Source organism: Parus major, chromosome 2, assembly GCF_001522545.3.
Source record: "Parus major isolate Abel chromosome 2, Parus_major1.1, whole genome shotgun sequence".
Lineage (NCBI taxonomy): Eukaryota > Metazoa > Chordata > Aves > Passeriformes > Paridae > Parus > Parus major.
Window position 1 is genome coordinate 112,516,625 of NC_031769.1, and position 5,923 is coordinate 112,522,547.

Here is a 5,923-nt window from a genome sequence, read left to right on the forward strand (position 1 = left end):
AAACAAAAGCTAGCCTGGGTGTTTTACTTGACTGTGTGCCTCGTACTTTGAAGAATTGCCTGCGTGGGGTTTCAGGGTACTTTCATCAGTCCCTGCAAATTGAGGTGCTTGTGAGTTTTGTGTGTGTAGAATTTTGTAGTATCCTTAAATTAAAATGTTGAAATAACGTTGAAATAATGTTACTGTGGAAATGTCTTTATTTTAATTTTAATACTTTCAAGCATTCTCAGCTGCTGCTAAAGAATAAGCATGACAGCAGAGAATGAGACTAAGTAAGAAAAAGTATTAAGTATTGCATCATTGGGCCAGAATATATGTTCCATGTCTACAATTGTAATGACACAGGTATATGTCAAATAGTGTTGAAGCAATCTCTTTAGACTGTGTTCAGTAGCATCTATTGACTGGTTTGTACTAGAGGGTTTTTTAGCCTCTGATGTGGATGTGTCTCCTTTCCCTTGTGTTATGTAAATCTAGGTGTTAGGTGATTCAGAAACAGACTAAATCTGAAAAAGATGCTTATGTCTGAGCTTTGAATGCCTTCTCTCTTGTGCAGAGTGCCACAGCCCTAACTAATTAGGTAGTACTTTACTGACTGTCAAACCAGTTTAAAGTACAAAAGGTGAATGGGCGCATTACCCTGCATGTCGGTCTGCAGGCAGAGGCACCCCTGCTTTAGGCTCCACAGGAAAACCCCACAGCCTTAATAAATAATGTGTCTGACTCCTTTACCCAGCTCACTGACTCCAGTTCAGAAATTCACAAAGCACATAGTATCTTAGTCAACCTAGGGGGAAAAAAATAAAATATAGAATCAGGCCATTAAGTTGTATAGTAAGGCTGCTAATAATAGTTGCAAAAGGGATTACTCAATCACTGAGAGCAGTAGAGCAGTGGAACTTCTTTACTTTCAAAGAGTTGGGAGTTTTGTTTGGTGAGTAATGCTTCAGCAGCCCTCACAGTTAAGAGATGTGTACAAAGCTCTGGTCCTATGCCACCTCTGCTAAATAAACATACAAGCAGATGAAGAATCTGGCCTGTGCTCACTAAACAGACAAATTCAGTCACATGAGACAGAGAAATAGATGACTAAATAAATCAAGTATTAAGTGTGTGTAATGTGAAAAAAAAATAAAATTGAACTTACATTGTTTCTTTTTCTGTTTGTTTTTTTTTTTCTTCTTCTTTTTAGCAAGGTAACTATCATTCATTCACATACAGCAAAATATTGTTGGACCAAAAGTCTTGGACTCATGAGTAGACACAAGGCACCTTGGATGGCAGATTAGTTTGCCCTCCTGATCCATCCAGACTTGTATAGTCTGCTGATATTTTCTATTTATATACTTCTTGATCTTAAAACTAACTTAAAAACTTTTACAAGTCAACAAAACTTATTCCAGTTCTGCTTTATACTAGTGAATTTTTTGCTGAAAAACAGGACACATTTCAATAGCAAGATTAGCTAGACTGTGAAATATTACCCCTCAGGGAAGTCGTAGGAGACCAGTTGCACGGATCATTTAAATGCAATTAGAAAAACCAGCAGAGGATGGAGCCAGGCAATTCCCCCTCCCCGCCCTCCTTTGCTTCCTCCCTGAATAAGTTTGAAAAATGTCATTTGGGGAAATAATAATAGAGTCAGGTTGAATTTAGTAAGTAGTTTTGGCTGAGAAGGGACAAATTTTAGAAGATCTTTTATCCCAGTAATTTTGTGAAAATGCCTGCATGTTAGGGAGGAAAGTTTCATGCTAAAAATGCAACTTGTCATTTTGAAATTTAGTGCTTTCATTTATTAATTGGGCCATACTTACTCCAGGTTGATGCAGGAGTACATAATTCTATTTTTCTTTTCCTGCTGCTTTCCTTACCAAACATGAGATTTTAATTAAGCTTTTTTTTTTTTTTTTTTTTTTTTGGTCACCTTATTCAAACAAAGAATCTGTTATCTGCGCTGTTCTAAAAAGTATAATGAGAACTCAGTTTTAGGCTGATAGAAGGACAGACTTTACATCTTTTCCTGGGAGATCTCTTGCATTTAGAGCCTGTGATTTACAGGTTGAGTTGGCTGTCTCAGCTTAAGTAATGCCTTTAGTAGCTTTCAAGTTTGATTCTTCTGAAAATCTGGTGATGCGTATCAACAACTTCAGTTTCAGTATGAGGTACATTTTTGCATTCCCTCTCAAAGTTAGGGTTTAAATATCTCAAATTTGGTGCTTAAAGCTAAAGCAGTTCTAAATAGAAGTAAAGACCAAGAGGGTTTTTAATGGTTCTTACGTCTTAGATTGCTTTTCTGAACAGGGAAGAATTTTACCCACTGAGCCCTGAAAGGTTTTCCCCCATGCATCTTCCATTGTATGGATGTCAAATTCTCCAACAGATGGGCAAAAATTGAAACCAGTGAGGCTTCATAAAAATAAGAATTTTTGGGGCTACTGGGACTAACACTGCAATATTTAGCAATCTATTGTGAAGCAGCAGATGTATAATTTGATATACATAACTTCATCAATCATATTTCTTTCTTAAATGGTGATTATAGAGAAGTGTTTAGAAATGGAAGTTGTCTACAATGCCCAGTTTTGTCTCATTACTTCAGAAAGTTGGTTTCCCCCCTCTGTTGCTGTCTGTTGTTAATTAGGGATGTAGAGATGGATGTGTAGAATTAGGTTGCACATAATCTCATCTGAATATTTAATCATAAATGATTAAGATGAAGATTTATAGCACAGAGTTTGACATGCTGGCTGATAAAGCAAGGTTAATAGAGCTATATTCTTCCCAGTTATAGATTGTCTGGGAAAGAAGGCAAGACAATAGTGTCTACAGACATTAGAGGGCAACAAGATCTCCAAGAATCTTCTTTCCCTTCTTTATTTTTAGAAAAAACAATTGCAGATTGTCTGAGATAATAATAAAAGTTCAATGAAAGAAAATTTAAACAGAAAAAAACCCCAAAATTGAGAGGCAGATTATTTCCTAATGAAACACACGGCTGTGGATTCTAATAAAAGGAGAATTGCAGATCTGTTTTGTTTGAAAACTCTAGCTGTTATTTGATTAAATAATCTGCTAATGTGATACAGTATGACCGAGGTCACATATTTTCCTATCATGTCTAGTTGTACTTTTTTTGATTGAAGGTGACTGAGTTGCATATTCCACCAGCTCCTGACTCCATTATTATTTCCTCAAATGACATTTTTCAAACATTGATGTCTCCAGGACCACAGGAGCTGGGTATGGTTGCACTCATTTGCTGCACAAATAATTGAAAACTTTTTAGGAAGTGCAGTAGTAACACAATTATTAGCACATTATTGATACAATACATTCTCTTGTAATCTCTCTAACATGAAAGAATAATTGATTAATTATAACACTGCTCTGGAGGACCTGAACTATCATTAGATAATACTTGATTTGCTGGAGGAAGAACTGAGATAAGTAAAAATATGCCATCAATTAAAAAAAACAAGAAAAAAACCCAAGCAGGTATCATGGAAATTGAGCATGTACATCCAAAACTCAATCTGAAATTCAGTTCAGACGCTAACTCTCTGGAAATGTTCTCTCTGAGAACATTGTGGGCATCTTATTCTAAACTGCACATTTATGACTAAAAAAAGGGGCAAAAAGGACATGTGGAAATATCTCAGCATTAATAGAGCTGGTCAGCTTGTTCTGGGTCACCCTAGCCCTGCCAGGGATCTGGAAATGAAAAAGTGTTCCACATCCCTGTAGTGAGGATGCAGTGAGACAGTCGCAAGGTTGTCAGTGGATATTTCTGGGATCAAAATCTCTGAAATCATGAGCTCAGGTGTTGTTTCAGGTTCTGTGGTAGACTTTGTGCAGGTGTAGCACCCACTAAGGATCAGCCCATGGTTGTCTCAGAGTGGGGCTTAGGACAGGGTACTCACAAGTACCAGCCTTGGCCAAAGTGTATTGCCACTCACATTAATGAGAATTTTTACCAGGGCCTTTAAAATGAGAGCTAGGAGATTGACATTTTTGAAAATCTGTGGTATGGGAATTCACAAAGACTGAATTTATCCTAGGAAACCTAATCTTGCATTCAGCTTGGAGGAGGGAGTCTCCCCCAGGAGGGGAGTTGATGGAAGAAGACTGGTTATAGCTGCTTGGTGCTTTGAATTATCACTCTGGAAGAGCCCATCTCCTCTGCTGCCTGTAGGAGGAACCTAGGGAGCATGGGAAAAAGTCAGGCACTGTAAATATCTCCCCAAGTGGCTTTCCCTGCTGTCTTCCTTACTTGTATATTTCTAGCCCTGGGCTGTTGTTGCTGTCCTTTTCTTGAATTTCCTGACATCCCCCCTGCCTATCCCCTATCATTCTTGTTCCCTGTTACCAGATTAAAGGTGGGAATGTTACTTTTCCTCTTCACAAATGCTTTCTGTGTAAAATTGATCCAGCTCTGGTGGTCATATCCTGTGATATTGATCATATGATTTTTGTGGAGGATAGAAAGATAACTGTTCTGTGCCATAGGTAGCTGTCCTTTTTCATTTTGTAGGGTGTGGAGAGGATTTTTTTACCAGACTTCAAAATTTACAGCAGTCAATGAGCTGTTTAAGCCTTTTTGTAAAAGCCATTGTTCTCTCTCTGTAAAGTCAAAAGAATTGACATATCTCATTAGTCTGTTAAGCAGTACAAAGATAAATGCTTTATATATATAGGAATGAATACAGATGATGATACCAGTTATTTTGTAGGCTTCATAAAGGTAAGGTATAGTGTCTGTAAAGAGCTTTACTTATAAATTTGCATGATAGTTTGGTTTGGTTTTTTTTCATTTTCATAGATAACTTATTTTTCTGAGTAGATGAATGCTAATATTAAGTTGTCACAGATGAAAACTATCTACAATAAAACATAAATATTGTCTGTTCTTTGTTAAGCAAAAACATGTTTAACTTCCTTCTTAAACAGTTGGAGATTTTGGTATAATAGGAGTTTTAATGACTTTGTATACAAGATGTAAGATGTCTAAATTCTCATTGCACATTGCACATGCTAAAATGTTTGAGGTTTCTCTCTGTATTTTTTTCAGCTGGATAATTAGTTACTCGTGCAAAATGAAGTTTGATACATAAACCAAATCTTGTTTTTTTTCCTCAAGTGTATATAGATGTATGTAAGGCAGAAAATGTGTTGTCAGTTCCTATTTAATGTGAAATTCAACCCTTCTCAGCAAATTTTGCTCCCTTATGTATTTGTTTCATTTACCTCCCAAGTCTTAGAATATGTTTCTATGGGTAATTACACTAAATAGCCCCATTTGAAACCCTGCTGAGCAGGGCTGGACCTTTAACCTGTAAACTTTGTCAGGCAGAGACCATAACTAAAGCGCTTACAAAATTTGTGTCTTGGCAATGATAGGTAATATGCCTGGAATCAGAAAATAATAGAAGGAGCTAATGAGGGGATTTCCCAGAAACTGACTCAATCAAGTAGGGTATCTGAGCTCCTGATGATAGAGATGCCTGTTTTTTTAAGAACATCATTTTGCATGGGAGTTTTGTGATGTCAGGTGAAGGGATAGCATATCCTAATGATTGGCTGCCTTACCCAGTGTATCAGCAGGACTAATAGAAGATGTTTCCCATTCCTACAAGCCTTCATGCTTTTTATCCTGAAGCCACCATGCCTCCAGCAGCACTACCCAAAGACAGTCTGAGAGAGATTTGTGTTGTGTGCTTGTGAGTCAGTTAACAGCACTGACCTGTGACACAACCCAGGGGTGAAGAAGGTACTGAAGGTAGGCAGAGGTGAATGGTCAGTGTGCTGAGATATGGTCCCTCTAGCAGTCCTGTGCAGTTCCTGAAGGACAGGTGTAATAAATTCAGATGAGAGAGATGCTGTTTTGTATGCACAGTGTATTCATAAGGGAAAAGTAAACACTTCT